General features: G+C 44.4%; 1 protein-coding gene across 1 annotated transcript in view; it reads right to left on the bottom strand.

The window, feature by feature from the left end:
* Positions 1 to 6,835, bottom strand: part of RCAN3 (RCAN family member 3) — a 42,169-nt gene extending 35,334 nt beyond the window's left edge. The window contains exon 1 of the mRNA XM_027520267.1: positions 6,546 to 6,835. The gene's annotated coding sequence lies outside the window, so the exon portion shown is untranslated. The remainder of the gene's footprint in view (positions 1 to 6,545) is intronic.
* Positions 6,836 to 20,121: the final 13,286 nt, after the last annotated feature.

Below are 20,121 nucleotides of genomic sequence, written 5' to 3' on the forward strand. Positions count from 1 at the left end.
CATGTAGGATCTTAGTTCCCTGACCAGGAATCGAACCTGTGCCTCGTGCATTAGAAGCACACAGTCTTAACCACTGGACCACCAGGGAAGTCCTGCCTCCTATAGTTTTAATGTATTGGTCTCCACCCAGTCTTTCTTCTTCCTTAGCAAACATACTTCTACCCGAGTCCCTGCCCCCACCCCGCCCCAGTTTTGAAAAAAGAAAAATCTTCCATTTGGAGTCTGCCTGCCCCTCAATCCACCTCCCTCTGTCTCTGCTTCCCCTTTTTTAGAGGCGTCCTGGAAAGAGGAATCTCCTTGACTCCCATCACTCCTGAATTTTGGGCAGCTGGACTCCTGCCACCACCTTCCGGCTGAATTGGCCCCGAATGGACAACAGCAGCCTCTTGGGGTTGGCACCTGCCTCTGGGCAGCCTCTGGTCCCACCCATCCACAGTGGGATGTCTCTGTGCCCCCGCCTCCCAGCTCTCCTTCCTCCTCATCTGTCCTCAAAGTGGCTCCTCTCTCTCCACTCACCCTTTACAACTCTCTCTCCTTGAGGTTTCAACCCCATCATCTTCGTCATCTTACTCTTCCTGAGTGCTTTCATCCACGCCCCAGCATTTAACTACACCACCACCAGTGTTTCTCAACTCTGCTTCCTGCTTCCCTGTGGTTCACCCGCATGACATGTGTCTATCAAGACCGTCTCTCGCTTCCGACAATTATTCTTAAGCCAGGAGAGATGTCACCGAAGTGAAGGGGGAAGCAGGATCTTGGGCACTAGAGGGGATGGTGGTTTGAAAAACAACGTGACCCTGAGAGATTCTAATCTGCCCCCAAGTCCTTCCTGCCTTTGCACACGGAAAATCACAGGTCTGTGTGAGTTACATACCTGGACTCCGCCTCTCTCTCCTGAGATCTAGACTTGCAGACTAGCCTTTTTATCTTTCCACTGAATATGCCTAACTGGGTAGCCCACAGGCAACTACAACTGTTTAAAACTTCTTCCAGTAGATTATTGTGCTGGACATCTCCAGTCTGGAAAGGGGCCTGATAGGGGGCACATGGTACCTCATTGTGACTTTCATTGTAACCTTTTCTTCAAGACCAAGTTGTGTAGGGTAGTCTGTAGCTTTCACAGCACTAAGTTCATTTCGCTGTTACAGTACTTACGATTGTTTGTTTACAAATCACTCTTAGCTACCAGAGCATAAGTGCCTTTGAATCCCTAGTCCCTGGCCCAGTTTCTAGCTCACAGTATATGCTTAATAAGGATTGCTGAATGAAAGCAGACAGCGTTGTGATACGGCAGCACAGACAAAGGAAAATTTAATTCTGCGTGAGGATGAAAGACAGCTTCTCAGAAGAGAATTTCAGCAAGAAAAGAATGGGGTGCATTCCAGGCGAAGCCAACAGTCCATGGACAAAGGTGGGGAGACAAAAAGGTCAGCAGGCACCAAGACAGGAGGTCTGCCATGGCCGGAACGGACCACGTTTGGTGGGGATGGCGGGAGACAAAGTCAGAAAGGTGGGTTGGGGCCGGGCTGCCTTGAAAGCAGGGTTGCAGAGTTCTGACATAGAAATTAGTCAAGTTTAGGGCTTCCCTGGTGGTCCGGTGGTTAAGAATCCATTGCAGGAGACACCGTTTAGATCCCTGGTCCATGAAGACTCCACACGCCGCAGGGCAGCTGACCTCGGGCGCCACAACTGCTGAGCTGCACTCTAGAGCGGAGCTCCCCAGCTACAGAAGCCACCACAATGAGAAACCCACACCCCACAGCCAGAGAAAGCCCGTGCGCAGCAACGAGAGCCCAGTGCAGACAAAAATAGATAAAAATTAAAAAATTAGTCAATATTAGCATGGTAGTGAAGGTTTTAGGCAATTTAACTTTCAGTGTGACTACAAGTGGGTGGTCTTTTTATCTTATCTTTTAAGAGACACTAATGCTTTATTCCCCGCCCCATTAAGAGGAGGCAAGGAAAACACTGGGCCTGGTTGGAGAGTCAGGGAGCTCCAAATGGCTGGATTTTAAAATTTGAGAAAGTCAAGCTATGTTTGGTAAGATTTTCTATTGGTCTCAAGTACCTTCTTCCAACCTCCAAAAAGAAGAATAAAAAAAAAAAAATCAGAGCACAAGAAACAATCCTTCAGCTGACTTAAAAAAAAAATTCTTAGAATGTTACACCTTCATTTCCTGTTTTCTACCTTCATTTCAGGGCAACTTTTTCTTTTGATATAATTTCAAACAGAAAAACTATAAGAACAGTACGAGAAATTCCTGTATACCCTTTTCTAAGAGTTACCAACTACTTAACATTTTGGCCCATTTAAAAAATCATTCCCTCATTTTTTTATATACACGTTTTTCCCTGGAACCATTGAGATTAAGACAGTATTGCTCCTTTCACTCTCAAATACTTCACTGTATAAGAACAAGATCATTTTCTTGTATAATCCACAGTTCAATTATCAAACCAAGTACTTTAACAATGATATAACACTGTTATTGAAATCAGAGTCTATTTTCAAGTTTTGCCAGTTATCCGCTATAACTTACATAGGTTATTTTATAGGTATTTCCCCTTCAGTTTTTTTAGATAATTGTTAAATTATTTGCCTTTCATCAAACATTATTTCAATAATCTTTATAGTATTGCTACATTTTCTTCACTTATACATTAGTGTATATTTGATACCGTTTAAAAGGATGGATTAATGAAATCCCATAGTAACTACAAATAAATCTGAACAATCTTTAAATACATATCTCAGGAAAATTCGGGCTCAATAATCAGAATTTTCTAGATTTAAACTCTGTCTCCTGCCCCGAGTACTCCTGACCCAGGGATGGAACGCACGCCTCCTGCGTCCTCCCCTGGCAGGTGGAATCTTTACCACTGCACCACCCGGGAAGCCTGCCCCCAGGACTCAATGTCAGGCACGTTAGTTCGCCTCCTTTTCTGTTTCCTCAACTATAAAATGGGGGTAATAAATCCTTATCCAATAAGGATATTAGAAGCACTAAATCAGAGAATACATGCTGGGTGCTCAGAATGATGCTTTGCATACAGTTGGTGCTCAATAATCAATTATTTTTACATAGGCATAATCTATGCCAACGTATTTTTGGGTGGAAAGGATCCCAATAATATCAGAAATTTTGATGGAACTGATATTAAAATTACAAAATGAGAAAAATACACACCCAAATGATCTAATGCCAGGGAGCAAAAAGGACACAAAAATAAAGCTACAAAAACAAAACTAACACTTTGAATCATTTCAAGAAAACTGTTCAGTGGCAGCTATCAATAAAACCAGCTCCAGAGCAACCACTGGTGTGGTGATATAGTTCCAATATGAAATCATGTAAACATTTAAAAACAGAGAGCTAGCTGAAAAAGTCCACGGTGCACTTTTCAAGGACCTCAAAGAACTTTATGTTGTAATTCAGTGCATGCAGTATTAGAGACATCATCTTTCACCTGATGGTTCTCTTGCTGAAGGCCTGCTGTGAGATTTTTTTTTTTGGATATAGCTTAAATCAACATTGTCAACCATTTCATAATTTTCTGATATCACAAATGCAGCTAGATGTGAACAGAGATATGATCAGAATCAACCAGTGGGAAAAACAATCTTAGCACATCTGTAAAGAAATCATAAGTTATTTCAGCTGGTACTTAAGAAATAGCTTGATTTTATTAAGAAAAAAATTTACAGAAGTACACTGCTTCAATGTTGATATTACTGGAGTCTGTTAACTCTGCTCCACTGCAACTCCTACAAGACTAAGGTGTCCCTCAATTTCCTAACTCAGGGAAATATGGATCGGAAAGGGCTAGACCAATATCCATCAGCTTTTATAAGCAAAAGTCTGTGGTAATCAGGGTTTAGCATCATCTGCAGCACAACTGTAGCTGTGGCTGGCTTCTGGCAAATTGTTTCCTCATGGAAATATCAAATGAGTGGAAAACTCCAAGTAGCATGACCATCTGCTCGGATACAAGCCTTGTGACAAAAGTAATCATCAAGGGAAAATGTCAAGCACGTGAATCTGACTTTGCATTTTAAATTCTGATCAGGAAAAGGTAAATTCCTCTTTCAGGATTAAATAATAATAATAATTTTTCAAAACAGTATGCTTCTCAGCTTGGTGAATGTTTAACATACCTTAGCTAGATGCAATTTATTATTTTCTGATGTGATCAATCAATACTGGAAGCAAACAAATACCTCATTTCCAGCTCCACAAGTGCCCTGCTGAATAACCTGGGAAAAGTCATCTGGCTTTTTGAGTTACATTTTTCCTCTCAATATAAAATGAGGAAAATAATCAGAGATGATGTTGAACTACTAGATACCTTTTTAAAATTTCCATATTATAAGTTTAATTCCTTTTTTTTTTCCTCCAAAAAAAGAACCCTCTGGATTGTCAGTGTGAGGGTTTCAATAGCTATCCTGCAAAGCTGTTATCTTTCACTTCCTCCCCATTCACTGCTTACAGGCAGAAAATCTTACTCCTTTCTAGTAGTTGTGGTGAGGAAAAAAACCGGTGCCATAGTAAAGGTGAAAATTAGATTTTTGAATTTTGTATGTTTCAATGACCTGTGCCCGCTTTTCATATGTAATTCAGAAAGGGTCCTGTTATAATTACTGCAATGCAGTGAAGTACTTTCCAGTGGGAGAGAGAAGTAAGAATAACCAACTGGCAGAACAAACGAAGATAACTGGTTTTAAAGAATAACTGAAGTACAGATATAAGGACTGATGCTATTTCTTTCACAGCATATAATTCATTTCCCCTCACTATAACCTTTACATTCGAGGGGAAAAGTGGAGATCCACTGTCTGTCTGACCTTCACCTCCTGTAGTTCTCTGGGTCTAAATAATAAATGGCATTGAACTTTAGAGCTCCCATTATTTCACAGACTTCAGTCTAATGGATTTCCAAATCACCCTATTTTTCATGATGCTTTGCTGAAGTCTTTCAACCACTATATCCTCCGGCCCCATACAAAATCTGTACTCACTTGTAACATGCACATGTTTAAAAGTTTTACAAATGTTGTAATTCAATAGTGGAAAAAAAATCTTGCCTTCTCCAAAAGCACTGAGATCTCTTCCCACTCTAAGAAAGAAGTTTTGCTAACCCAGTAAAACATAAAGCTGACAGAGTGGCTAAAGAAGGGGACCTGAGTTTTCAAGCCTTTCACTGTCTTCCTGCATCAAATGTCCATTTCTAGAAAACCAGTACAAAATCGCCACCAAAAAGCACGACCGTCGGGTGATACACAAACATCTATATTCTGAGTCTCAATATTTTGTGTTTTATAATTTAGTATTTTGAACCACAACTAATGAAACAGTCTTAAAATTAATCATTTTAAATCCTATGTAATCACAGCTACAATGAGTCATGCGTGTGTTTTCCAACGGTTCTGACTCTTTGTGAGCCCATGGACTGTAACCCGCCAGGCTCCTCTGACCATGGGACTTTCCAGGCAAGATTACTGGAGTGGGTTGCCATTTCCTCCTCCAGGGGATCTTCCCGACTCAGGGATCGAACCTGCGTCTCCCGAGTCTCCTGCACCGGCAGGCGGATTCTTTACCAGGGAATCCCTCAATCGATTATCAAATAGTACATGTGAAACTCTATGAAATGCAGAGACTTCCAGGCTTCCGCGGTGGCTCAGCGGTAAAGAATCCGCCTGCCAATGCTGGAGACGTGGGTTCCATCCCAGGGTCGGGAAGATCCCCTGGAGAAGAAAATGGCAACCCACTCCAGTATTCTTGCCTGGAGAATCCCATGGGCAGAGGAGCCTGGTGGGCTACAGTCCATCGGGTCGCAAAGAGTCGGACACGATTTAGAGACTAAACAACAACAGGTAACTTTCAATAAGAGGGAGTTAATACTTTTGAGCACTGCAGTAAAGCGTCACGTTAAATAACTGTTAGTATCTGCAACAAGGACCTGAACTAGACTCCTAATCTCCTGAAGGAGATGATCAGATTTTGCACGGAAGCTGAGACAAGCAAGCTGAAAACAGACCACTACTGCTCTACTGGCCCAGGCAGCAGAAGGAAGCAGACAGACAAGTTTCAAGAAGTTATCCAACAGGTAATGCGATGGTTACCCACGCATCACTGAGAAAGGAGAGCAACAACAAAGATGGGCTTCCACCTTCTGGTCGCCCCGTTTTACCACCTGCCCCCCTTCTGCGTTCAGGAGCAGGTTGGACCTGTCAGCTTTTCAAAAGGTCAAACAGCTGTTGGGAGACAGACCCTTTCTATTGGTTGTGTTCTGCAAATACACCACCCCAGAGCTGTCAGAGAACACCCTGGGCGCGAGAAGGGCTGGACCCCGGAGGCAAAGGCGCAGCATCTCTGGGGTCTGGCGCACAGGAGCGCCCACCTCTCCAGGGCACAGGCGGACTGTTTCTTTCTTTTTTTTTTTTTGTAACTTTCCACACCCAGTGCACCCCAATCCTCCCCAGAGCCGGGTGCAGAGCCTGCTCGGAGACGCGGGCGCGGGCCCCACTTGGCGAAGCGGAGACTCACCTGCGCGCGTGGTCGCCGCAGCAGGCAGGCAGGTAAGGGAAGGAGAGGCCGGGGCTGCCAGACGGGCTACGCGGGAGCTCGGGGTCGCAAAGGGGCTGGGCCTCTGGGGAGACGGCGGGAGGTGGCCGCGGCTGAATCTGTGCGGCGCCGCTTGCCGGGCCGCCACGCCCTCGGCCCCGGCGCGAGCTACTCCCTGGGCGCAGGGCGCGAGCCGCGACTGGGCGAGCTGGGCGGTTGGCGTTGGGCGCGCGCACCCGGCCCCGCGCGGCTCAACTCCGCCTCTGGCGAGCGCGCTCGGCGCAGGCGCTCGAGGTCTGCCGCCCGGCAGGGGCGCGCCGGGCCCCGACGCCGACAGGAAGCGGCCACGCCCCTCGCGTGCGGCCGTGTGGGCGGGGCGCGGCCGTGTGGGCGGGGCGCAGCCGTGCGCACTTGGCTGGCATCCCCGGGTTTTCTCTTCCGCGGAGAGCTTGGGGGTCGGGCTGTCATGCTGGGTGCGTGGTGTTCAGGTTCCCCCGACGGCTGGACCTTAGGCGATATTTGCGTCTTGCATCGTGACCAAAAATAGCTTATCTCTCTATCTCTTTTTTTTTTTTTTCCTGTTTGGCCCCATTATGTCGATGGCAAGAATAATTAGTAGGAATATTACGAACATTTACTGCGAGCCAATTACTATGTACACTGCACCGCGTGCTTTGCAGGATTTACCTCACGTAACCTCGCAAGCAACGAACCGAACATTGTTATCCTCCTTTTATAGACGAGATGGGCTTCCAGGGGCTTAATTGCCCATGGAGAGACAGCTAGTTATGTGCGTGGCTGAGATATAGGTTGCATCGGAGTGCTGTGCCTTATTCTGGGCTCTGAGCCAAGGTGGAATTCTGGCGCCTTCTCACCTGCCTTTCCTCTCCACTCTCCCCTTCCTTCTCTCCATCGTATGTACAATACTAATAATATTTATATTTCTAATATTTTATTTCTTGTTTGCAAAACACTTTTCATGGCACAGTCTTTCTTGATTCTCCCTGAATTCTCTGGAAACAGTGGGGCATAATTATGTTTATTTTACAAATAGAAAGACCAAAGGCCTAAGCTGTTCAATAAGCTGTCCAAAGTTACAGTCTTAGGACTGAGGTTTCCTTTGGCAGGTTATTAAAAAAAAATCTCCCCCTCCTCCCCCCAGGCATCTGAGCCAAGCCTTGCAGGCAGCCTGTGTCTCCTTCTCTTAGTTCACAGAGAGGTAAACAGTGGCACAGAACAAGAAGGGAATTTATCTGAAGGATGTGAAATTAGAAGAAAACCAGTTTCTGATCTCTCACACATAGCCGCCTTTGAGGCAAAGTGAAGCAAATTGAGGGTCAAAATCAAGGAAGCCCTGCTGTTAGGCACTTAGCCTCTGGGTTCAGGGGACGGAAGGTTTAAGGTGTGTAGAATACATGGACCCAGAGACGCATACAGAATGAACTAAGTCAGAAAGAGAAAAAGATCTATTGTGTATTTATATATATACTCTTCCCCTTGAACTGCAAGGAGATCAAACCAGTTAATCCTAAAGGAAATCAACCCTGAATATTCACTGGAAGGACTGTGAAGCTGAAGCTCCAATATGTTGATCATCTGATGAAAAGAGCCAACTCATTGGAAAAGAGCCTGGTGCTGGGAAAGATAGAAGGCAGGAGGAGAAGGGAACAGAGGATGAGATGGTTGGATGGCATCACGGACTCAATGGACATGAGTTTGAGCAAGCTCCGGGAGTTGGTGATGGACAGGGAAGCTTGGCGTGCTGCAGTCCATGGGGTCGCAAAGAGTCGGACACCACTGAGCGACTGAACTGAACTGAATGAAAACCTACTACGTAGCACAGGGAACTCTATTAGGTACTCTGTGGTGACCTAAACTGGGAAGGATATCCAAAAAAGAGGGGATATATGAATAGTTATGGCTGATTCACTTTACTGTACAGCAGAGGCTGACACAGCAGTGTGAGACAACTATATTCCAATGAAAACAAAATAAAAATTAAAAAATAGTATGTGTAGAATATGTGTAATCTGTTAGATTTAAACTAAGGAAACAGGTTGCATTATGGTCCCAGTCACTCTTAACAATTGACCTGGCACTATCACAGAGATATGTCCAGGGGATCACCCCTCTGGCTTCCTGTTCATTGCTTCTGATGTTTCTACTGCTTCCAACCCTGCTGCCTTCTACCCCCTACCAAGTTCTCGCCTTTATACGCTTAAAAAACATCTACCAAGAGCCACTTCATCTGTTACAGTCCCCCTAAGAACTGCAGTTTTTCTTCTCTAAATTTCTCGAACACAGCAACTTCAACAAAAATTGAGTTTTTAGTTTAAAATGAATTTGGAAACTGCTGCATTCTGTACCCCTGCATGGGGATCCATTAATGCATCTTACCACAGAAATGGCTCTGAGAGATCCTAAAGTAAAAAGACTGGTTTATTGTTGTTCAGTCATTCAGTCGTGTCCAGCTCTTTGAGACCCCCAGACTGTAGCAATCCAAGTTTCCATGTCCTTTACCAGCTCCCAGAGCTTGCTCAAGTTCACGTCCATTGAGTCAGTGATGCCATCCAACCATCTCATCCTCTGTTGTCCCCTTCTCTGCCTGCCTTCGATCTTTCCCAGCATCAGGGTCTTTTCCAATGAGTCGGTTCTTCACATCAGGTGGCCAGAGTATTGGAACTTCAGCTTCAGCATCAGTCCTTCCAATGAATATTCAGGGTTAATTTCCTTTAGGATTGACTGGTTTGATCTCCTTGATGTCCAAGGGACTCTCAAGAGTCTTCCCCAGCACCACAGTTTGAAGACATCAGTTCTTCAGCACTCAGCCTTCTTTATGATCCAACTCTCAAGTCCATACATGACTACTGGAAAAACCATAGCCTTGAGATGGACCTCTTGGTCCGTCTAGTCAAAGCTAAAAGAGACTGATTTAGCCTTGTTCGACTCAGGGTTTCCCTGAGATATTAGGCCTTGTGCTGGGTACTAGGCTTATACAAATCTTCAGGAGTTCACAGGGAGGGGAGACCAATAAGCAAACAACTAACCACAACACAGTTTTATATATACAAATAGAGACATTTGCGAAGTGCTGACAATGCAGAGGAAGACGAAAGCAGTTCTACCGGAAAACTGAGGAAAGACTTTGCATTAAGAAGTTATTTGAGGAGGAGTTTCCTAGGTGGAGAATATGGAAAAGGACATTCCCTAGAAATAGTGGCATATTTAGAGATATAAAGGTATGTCTTTGCATTGGTCTCTGGGATAAGTATTAAATATTAGTCAAAAGTTTTTTTGCATGTAATAAGCCACTCAAATTGGATTAAACAATAAATGGAATTCATTAACTCATGTAACTCAGAAATGTGGGCTTCAGGCATGGCTGGATCTGGGGGTTTAAAAGTATGACATCAGAATTTGATCTCCATTTCTTGACTCCATTTTCCTTTGTGTTGACTTCATTCTCAGGCTGTCTTTCCTCAGAAGATGGCAGAATGACTGCTAACAACTTCAAACCATATCCTTAACAGCAGAGAGGTTTTTTTCCCTCCATGCTATCAGTGAAAGTCCCACAACTGCATTTTGTTGATCTAACTTGGGTTTCTTGTACATCATTAAGCCACTCTCTTCAGAAGGGGGATTGAATACTCTGACAGCCCAGATCTGGGTCATGTGCTAACCTCTAGAGCTAAGATGTGGTCGTGTGTGCACGTGTGTGTGCTCAGTCACTCAGTAATGTCTGACTCTTTGCAACCCTATGAACTGTAACCCACCAGGCTCCTCTGTCCATGGGATTCTCCAAGCAAGAATATGGAGTGGATTGCCATTTCCTCCTCCAGGGAATCTTCCTGACCCACGATGGAACTCATGTCTCCTGCATTGGCAGGTGGATTCTTTACCACTGAGCCACTGGGAAGCCCTTAAGGTGTGATCAGCAGCTCTTAAATCTCTGAGAACTGGGGAAAGGGGACTTTCTCTGTGACCAAAAAAATTTTTGGGGTTCCTTTATCTACTCTACGTTTTTTCTTCCTAATTTGTGTCTCTGGAGGTGACCTACATACACTGCTTCAATGGGTCCCTTATACTCTGGCTTATCGTTGGATTTATCCATAAAAGACATTGGAAGAACTCAGAGAGTTGAGGAGGATGAAGTAAGAGTATTATTGTACAGGACTTGCCCTTCTGAGTCATTGCAGGTTGGCTACATACCTCTACTGAGTCTTCTGTCGTGTGCCGCCCTTCACACAGCTCTCGCTCCTGGTTCTGGTAGATTCTCCCTTCTCTTCTCCTAGAAGTGGTGGTATTAATAGCTCCCTTCTGCTGGCAGTCTTGGGGTTTCATCCCATCATTTCTTCCTGTTTCCCTTAACCCTGCCCACACATTTGTACACACCCTTTACCAAACTCAGCTCAGATTAACCTTCTGCTGGAACTTTGACGGTTACACTCACCAAAGATAATTCAAGTTTTTATTACCCAAAGAAAGGGAAATGAGTAAAGATCAGGCAACAATGATAAGATGGCAATACTGGTTTGGTGGTGTTATTACAATAAGGCAGACCAGAAATGATGGTGGCTTGGACAAGGAAGTGGTAAAAAATAGTATGTTCCTGGTGATATTTAAAGGCAAAGTTAACAAAATTTCCTGATGAATTAATGCAAGTTATCAGCAATAGAGATGGAAGCAGCTAGAAGGCACAGATCTGGAGCCTAGGAGTGGGCTCAGATGAAGGGCAGTGATTTTGGAAGGAGGTGTGCTGGGTAGTTGAAATTATTGACTCACGTGAGATGACCCAGGAGGAGCAGGTGGGAAAAAACACAGAAAGGGCAAAGAGCAGAATCCAAAACAACCTCAGTCTTTACATGGTGAGCAGGGGAAGAGGTGCCATCTTGTAGACATCAACTAGGTTGTTGGTAACTTGAGAGCAAGGATGGAATCTTCCACATTTTTCCTCTTACCACTGTGCCCCCAATGTGTGATAAGTGCTTGTTATGAATGAACTTCACATGGTTTTACATTTCTAACAGTCACTCCCTCTCCTCTGCATCACTGTGAGGTTTGAGTTACAGGCAGAGAAAAACATGAGAGAAATTGATCCCTTGTGACTCAGTCCATTGAAACCTGGGCCAAGGTTGATAAGCATTTTTCTGTCCTGAAAAATTCAAACAGAACCCGTCAGATCCTGAGTATCTCTTCTCTTGCCTTGGAGGGGAATTTCCAGACAGATCATTTTATTTCAGACTTGGTTATTCTTATTTAAGTAGACTTAAAACTCATAACTTTAAAAAGTTCTTATTGGTTTGTGCTCTGGAATTAATGGAAATGGTAAAAGATCTCCATCCCACACTCTAGTGTTGCTGGTGGAATGTAAAAGGAGACAACCAATTTTTGGAAACGTTGCCAGTTTTTTAAGCTAAATGTACACCTACCCTGTGATACAGAAATTCCACTTTTAGATATATGTTCTTTTCTTACCATCTTTATTCATAATACCTCCAAACTTGGAATAGTCTAAATGTCCATGAAAAGAAAAATGGATAAACAAACTATGGTGTATTCAAACAATGGAATACTACGCAGCCGTAAAAAGTATAAACTACTGAGACACGTAACAACATAAATAAATCTCAGAACAATTGTTGGGCCAAACGAAGGCAGACATCAAAGAGTTATAGATGTACAATATGTATGCATATGAACTTAAACAGAAGGCCAGACTATGGTGATCAGCATCAGGATGGTGGATGGGCTGAAGGCTAGAGATTGATTGGGAAGGGATACAAAAGAACACTCTGGGAACATTCATAGTTACTGGATTTCCACTATTTGCCAGGCACCATTCTAGGCACTGAGAAGATAGCAGTGAACAAAACAAATAAAGTTCCCGCTTTTATTCAGATCTGCCTCAGCTCTTTACAGTGACTGTGAAGCACCTACGCATTTTAAATAGAAAAAACAAAGGTAGCCTTTCTTTAAATATAGCCAATGACAGGTATGAGGAACTTTCTTCTCCATTTTCCAGTTGCTGGTGGAAAGGCAGCAAAATACAGTTCAAAGCACTGTACTTCCGAAGCTGGTGGGCTTCGGGAAGTCAGCTCCTCCATCACTGGTGGCATGATCTTCGAGCAGTTTTTTAAAACCCACTGAACCTCACTTTTCCAATCTGTTGAATGACAGTGATGGTATCTGCACTGCAGGCTTGTTTTTTAAAATTAATTTATTTGGGGCTGTGCTGGGCCTATGCTGCTGCACGTGGACTTTCTCTAGCTGTGGCACGGGGTGGGAGGGCGCTCCCTGGCGGTAGTGCCCAGCTTCTCATTGCAGTGGCTCCTCTTCTCCCAGCACGCAGGCCCTGGGACACACAGGCTCAATAGTGGCGGGGTCCCAGCTCAGTTGCCTCATGGCGTGTGAGATCTTCCTGGACCAGCGATCAAACCCATGTCCCCTGAACTGGCAGGCGGACTTCCAATCAGTGCACCACCACGAAAGTTTGCAGGCTTGTTTTATAAAGTGCCAGACACATTACAATCGCTCAGTAAACATTCAGTTCAGTTTAGTCGCTCAGTCGTGTCCGACTCTTTGTGACCCCATGAACCCCAGCACGCTAGGCCTCCCTGTCCATCACCAACTCCAGGATCCACCCAAACCCATGTCCATTGAGTCGGTAATGCCATCCAACCATCTCATCTTCTGTCATCCCCTTCTCCTCCTGCCCTCAATCTTTCCCGGCATCAGGGTCTTTTCCAATGAGTCAACTCTTCGCATCAGGTGGCCAAAGTATTGGAGTTTCAGCTTCAGCATCAGTCCTTCCAAGGAACACCCAGGACTGATCTTTAGGATGGACTGGTGTTGCCTCCCTTGCAGCTAAGCATGAATTTTTCCCAGTGAGATACTGGCAAAAGGAAGCTGACTTAGGTCAGAGAAGTACCCTATGCACTTTTTTTGTAGCCTGAAATATGAATATGATAGCTGGGGTTCCAGCAGTCATTTTGGACTGGGAAGTAACCTTGAAGATAGAAGCCACATTCTGGGGTGGTGGATCCAAAAGATGAGGATCCTGGATCCCTTGTGACCTGGAGCTGTCATACCAGCCCTGGGTTACCTATATCCAGACTGCCTTTACCCGGGAGAGAAATATTCTTTCTCTGTTTGTCTGTTGCAGCCGAACCTAATCCCAGCTGATATACCTTGTGCATGACCCCACAGTTCCCTATACTACTTTTCATGGCATCTGTCACAATGGTATTTAAGAAAATAATTATGCCATTACTGGTTTAATGACCTAAATTCATTACTAAAGGGGCTTCCCCTGTGGTTCAGTTGGTGAAGAATGTGCCTGCAATGCAGGAGACACAGGAGATGCAGCTTCGATCCCTGGGTTGGGAAGATTCCCTGGAGGAGGAAATGGCAATCCATTCCAGTATTTTTCCCTGGAGAATCCCATGGACAGAGGAGCCTGGACGTCTATAGTCCATAGGGTCGCAAGAAGTCAGACACAACTGAGCGACTAAGCACACATTACTGGAATATCAGTTCTATGGGGGCAGGAAGTAGTCTGTTCACTGATACATACTCAGGTTCTATAACAATATCTGGTTCTAGTATATGGTAAGTAAGTAGTAAGAGAAAGTATTAGTTGCTAAGTCATGTCCAACTCTTGCGACCCCATGGACCCCTGCCAGGCTCTTCTGCCCATGGAATACTCCAGGCAAGAAAAATGGGATGGGTTGCCATTTCCCTCCCCAGGAGATCTTCCTCACTTAGGGACTGAACCCTCGTCTCTTACGTCTCCTGCTTTGCAGGCGGATTCTTTACTGTCTGAGCCACCGGGGCTCTGTGTATGGTAGGTGCTAATAAATGTGGAAGAGAGAAAGGGAGGGAGGAAACAGCTGCTTCTGAGAGTACGTACTGATAAAGCAGGAGGCCTGAAAATAGAAATGTGCCTGCCAGTTGGTCTCAGTCTCTGTCTCAAAGGCTCATAGTAGCGGGGTATAGTAGGTATTTAAATTCATGACCTGCCACACACACTAGATCTCACCTTTTCCTGAAGAGCCTTAAATTAGCCTGCTTCCCTGGTAACACCTTAATTTGTCTCCCCCTGGAAAAATCAGTCATTCCCCCAAGAAGGAGTTACAACGCAACCAGCACCGTATTCAACACCGGTTGGAGGATGAGTGATGTCAATTTTTAATATTTAGAAATTTCTCATTATCAAAGCTAGACTTGGCTTTTATGGGTAGTTTGAAAGCAAAAGGATAAATAAGAAAATGAAAATCACTTACAACCCCATGGTCTAGAGATTATTCAATAGTTTGCTATATTTCTTTGCAATCTTTTTGTAAGATGAGGTATATTAGTGGCTTCTGAAGCCTGAATGCTTTGAAAGATTTCATCCAGTTATGTTCTTCAAATTAGAAAGAATCAGTCCTATTTACCTGCAGACTCAAAGGCTGCAAAATTAACTGCAGATTGGTTCAGGAGAAGCAGAACCACTCCATGCTGGAAGGAGCCATTCTTTAAACATTTCATTCCTGGAATTTGTTAGGAGGAGATATTATTTCCTGATTAATTTGAGCTGCAGATGGGTGGAAGATAATAAGAACTAGATGACCCTAATCAGAAAAGGGGGTGGGACACAGAGCAAAGGAAGAAAACGGAACATTATTATTCATGCCAGCAGCTGCATGAATAGCCCAGGAGTTCAAATTATTTTGATTTTGCTTGACTATCAGGGTTTGATCAGGAGACAGAAATCACACCAGTGATTTGAACAAAAAGAATTTAAGATAAAGTAATTGTTACCCTACATATTAAGATATTAACTAGTAACTTCTTTAGTCACTAATTCATGTCCAACTCTTGGGACCCCATTGACTGTAGCCTGCCAGACTCCTCTCTCCATAGGATTTCCCAGACAAGAATACTGGAGTGGGTTTCCATTTCCTTCTCCAGGGGATCTTCCCGACCCAGAAATTGAACCCACATTTCCTGTATTGCAGGCAGATTCTTTACCACTGAGTCGCCAGGGAAATGGGTTTTAAAAAAAAAAAAAAAACCTCTAAGGGATCACAGAGGTAGCAACTATAGGAAGCAGCTTCCCATTCCTAAGATGAAGGAAACCAAGAAAAGAAGAGACTTAATTATTAACACTTTGAAGGAGATCAGCCCTGGGTGTTCTTTGGAAGGAATGATGCTAAAGCTGAAACTCCAGTACTTTGGCCACCTCATGTGAAGAGTTGACTCACCGGAAAAGACTCTGATGCTGGGAGGGATTGGGGGCAGGAGGAGAAGGGGACGACAGAGGATGAGATGGCTGGATGGCATCACTGACTCGATGGACGTGAGTTTGAGTGAACTCTGGGAGATGGTGATGGACAGGGAGGCCTGGCGTGCTGCAGTTCATGGGGTCGCAGAGAGTCAGACACGACTGAGCAACTGAACTGAGAAGATAAGAGGATATTCAGCCATAAAAAGGAATGAAGCATGGATACATGCTACGATTTCGATGAACTGAGAAAACATTATGCTGAGTGAAAGAAGCCAGTGACATTAGTCTACATATTATATGATTCCATCCATGCGAAGTCCCAAACTGAGAAATCTACAAATAAGATAGATTAGTGGTTACTAGTGGAGAAGGCAATGGCACCCCACTCCAGTACTGGGTGAAACTGAAACTCTGAACTGAAACTCTCTACCCAGTTAACTGCCCCCTACCCCAGCTCCTGGCAACTCCCGCCCCCTACTTTCTGTGTCTATGAATTGGACTACTTCAAGTGCTTTAGGTCGGAGAAGGCAATGGCACCCCACTCCAGTACTCTTGCCTGGAAAATCCCATGGACGGAGGAGCCTGGTAGGCTGCAGTCCATGGGGTCGCTGAGGGTCGGACACGACTGAGCGACTTCACTTTCAGTTTTCACTTTCATGCATTGGAGAAGGAAATGGCAACCCACTCCAGTGTTCTTGCCTGGAGAATCCAAGGGACGGGGGAGCCTGGTGGGCTGCCGTCTATGGGGTGGCACAGAGTCGGACACGACTGAAGCGACTTAGCAGCAAGTGCTTTAGGTAAGTGGACTCATACAGTATTTGTCCTCTTGTGTCTGGCTTATTTCACTTAGTATAATGTTTTCAAGTTTCATCCATATTGCAGCACGTCAGAATTTCTTTCCTCATAAGGCTGAATAGTATTCTGTTTTATCTGTACACCATATTGTGTTTACCCACCTGTCAATGGACACTGAGTCGATTCCTTCTTTTGGCTATTATGAATAATGCTACTGCATGTATATTCAAATATCTGAGTTCCTGCTTTCAATTCCTTTTTAAAAAGTATTCATTTATTTATTTACTTTTGGCTGCACAGGCTTCCCTGTAGTCGTGGTGAGCAGGGGCTACTCTCTAGTTGTATGCACAGGCTTCTCATTGTGGTGGCTTCTCTTGTTGCGGAGCACGGGCTCTAGGCTGTGAGGGCTTCAGTAGTTGGCCGCATGTGGGTTCAGTACTTGTGGCTCCCAGGCTCTAGGACACAGGCTCAGTAGTCATGGTACACAGGTTTAGATACTCTGTGACGTGTGAGATCTTCTCGGATCAGGGATTGAGCCCGTGTCTCCTGCATTGCCAGGTGGATTCTTTACCACTGAGCCGTCAGGGAAGCCTCAGTTCTTTATTGTATATACCCAGAAGTGGCATTTCTGGATCATATGGTTACTCTACTTTAAAATTTTTGAGAAAGCACCAGACTGTTTTCCAGAGTGACTGCATCATTTTACCTTCCCACTAGCAGTGCGCAGGGTTCCAGCGTCTCCACGTCCTTACCAACACCTGTGGTTTTCTTTCCCAAAGCTTCTCTCTGAGGTGATGAAAATGTTCTAAAGTTAACGGTGAGCTGCACCCAGAGCAGCAGGTAGGGATTGGAAGTGGTCGATGCACAGTTTGGGGAAAAGAAACTAGAGACAGAATTAAAGTTTGAAAGATGGGACTAGGGGACTCAAGACCTCTTCGATCAAGAGCTCTGTTCCTTGGAGCCACATCACTTTTATTTAGTGTCTTGGCAAGCAGAAATATCTGCTATGCTACGATGAAGTCAGCCTCCTGTTTCCCGGATGAAGTCAGCCTCCTATGTCCCCAGTCACGTCTCCTATTTTATCGATTACTTTAAACTATCTTTGTTATTTTCTTGTACAAGGGCTATCACCTAGCTGGAGGTCATAGACTCACATATGCCTTGGGAAAACATCTTAGTGTATGCACAAACAGTGTTCTGAACTTGTGCTGACCCGGCGTTCCAAGATCCACACACTGTTTTTCCTTAGGGTATGACGACCCCAACAATCAACACAGTTTACTTTTATTTGGGTTATGTTACATTGCTGTATTTTGCTTTTAATCATTTCCCATGGTGATTTTCTCATGGCTTAGCCAGGGCAACAGATGGCTGCCTATTAACCCCTGCAATGGTGGTGATAGTCACACACATCCATGGGTATTCTAAGAATCGTTGAATTGTACACTTAAATGAGTGAAATGTATAGTATGTGAATATGTCAATAAAGCTGTTACAATATCTATATATAATGGAATTATACAGTAGACCTGGGCCCCAGGTCTCTAAGGAGAGGGTGCTGATGTCTTTAAGAGGTTACCATGAAGCTGGTTGTGCAGGAGTTGGAAAGAACTGCAAAACCAGGGGAGGCTGCTGCTGTGCTAGAATGAAGCGGTGTCACTGGGCTATGTTAGAACAGGAGACAGACAGGAAGGAGCAAGCCCCTTCTTCCTCCTGCAGCCTCACAGTCTCCTTTACGGGGAGCAGCAACTGGCAAAGCAGAAAGGTTGTTTCAGCCCCGGCACCCTCAAAGCCATCTCCTGGAAGGGGGGGTTTAGAGTGGAGAGAAAAGCTTGATAAGGATGTGCTGTCTTAATCAGCTTGGGCTGCAGTATCGAAACATCATAAACTGGGTAGCTTATCAACAACATAAACTGGGGAGCTTATCAACTGTTTCTCAGTTCTGGAGGTTAGCAGTCCAAGGTCATGATCAGGCTCTGCTGAGTGCCTTCTGCCTGGTTTACAGGCGTCTCCTTGTATATCCTCACGTGGTGGGGAGAGCACAAGTCAGCTCTCTGACCTCTTCCTCCTCTGTTAGTTTCTGGTGTAGAGCAAAGTGATTTAGTTATATATATATGCATATACATATTCTTTTTCATAGTCTTTTCCATCATGGGGCTTCCCTCGTAGCTCAGTTGGTAAAGAATCTGCCTGCAATGCAGGAGACTCTGGTTCGATTCCTGGGTTGGGAAGATCTGCTGGTGAAGGGATAGGCTACCCACTCCAGTATTCTCGGGCTTCCCTTGTGGCTCAGCTGGTAAAGAATCTGCCTGCAATGAGGGAGACCTGGGTTCGATCCTGGGTTGGGAAGATACCCTGGAGAAGGGAAAGGCTACCCACTCCAATAATCTGGCCTGGAGAATTCCAGGGACTATACAGTCCATGGGGTCACAAACAGTTGTACAGGACTGAGCAACTTTCACTTCATTTCCATTATAGGTTATTATAAGATATTGACTAGTTTCCTGTGCTATACAGTAGGACCTTGTTTATTTTATATACAGTTGTTTATATCTGCTATTTTCAAACTCCTAACTTATCCCTCCCTATCTCCCTGGTCCTTTTCATTATAGGGGATGTCCTTTTCATTATAGGGGACTGGAATGCAAAAGTAGGAAGTCAAGAAACACCTGGAGTAACAGGCAAATTTGGCCTTGGAATACAGAATGAAGCAGGGCAAAGGCTAATAGAGTTCTGCCAAGAGAACACACTAGTCATAGCAAACACCCTCTTCCAACAACACAAGAGAAGACACTACACATGGACATCACCAGATGGTCAACACTGAAATCAGACTATATTATATTCTTTATACTATATATTATATTCTTTGCAGCCAAAGATGGAGAAGCTCTATACAGTCAGCAAAAACAAGACTGGGAGCTGACTGTGGCTCAGATCATGAACTTCTTATTGCCAAATTCAGACTGAAATTGAAGAAAGTGGAGAAAACCACTAGACCATTCAGGTATGACCTAAATCAAATCCCTTATGACTATATAGTGGAAGTGAGAAATAGATTTAAGGGACTAGATCTGATAGAGTGCCTGATGAACTATGGATGGAGGTTCATGACACTGTACAGGAGACAGGAATCAAGACCATCCCCATGGAAAAGAAATGCAAAATGGCTGTCTGAGGAGGCCTTACAAATAGCTGTGAAAAGAAGGGAAATGAAAATCAAAGGAGAAAAGGAAAGATATACCCCTTTGATTGCAGAGTTCCAAAGAATAGCAAGGAGAGCTAAGAAAGGCTTCCTCAGCGATCAATGCAAAGAAATAGAGGAAAACAATAGAATGGGAAAGACTAGAGATCTCTTCAAGAAAACTAGAGATACCAAGGGAACATTTCGTGCAAAGATGGGCTCGATAAAGGAGAGAAATGGTAGGGACACAACAGAAGCAGAAGATATTAAGAAGAGGTGGCAAGAGTACACAGAAGAACTGTACAAAAAAC

The sequence above is a fragment of the Bos indicus x Bos taurus genome, chromosome 2, assembly GCF_003369695.1.
Source record: "Bos indicus x Bos taurus breed Angus x Brahman F1 hybrid chromosome 2, Bos_hybrid_MaternalHap_v2.0, whole genome shotgun sequence".
Taxonomy (NCBI): Eukaryota; Metazoa; Chordata; class Mammalia; order Artiodactyla; family Bovidae; genus Bos; species Bos indicus x Bos taurus.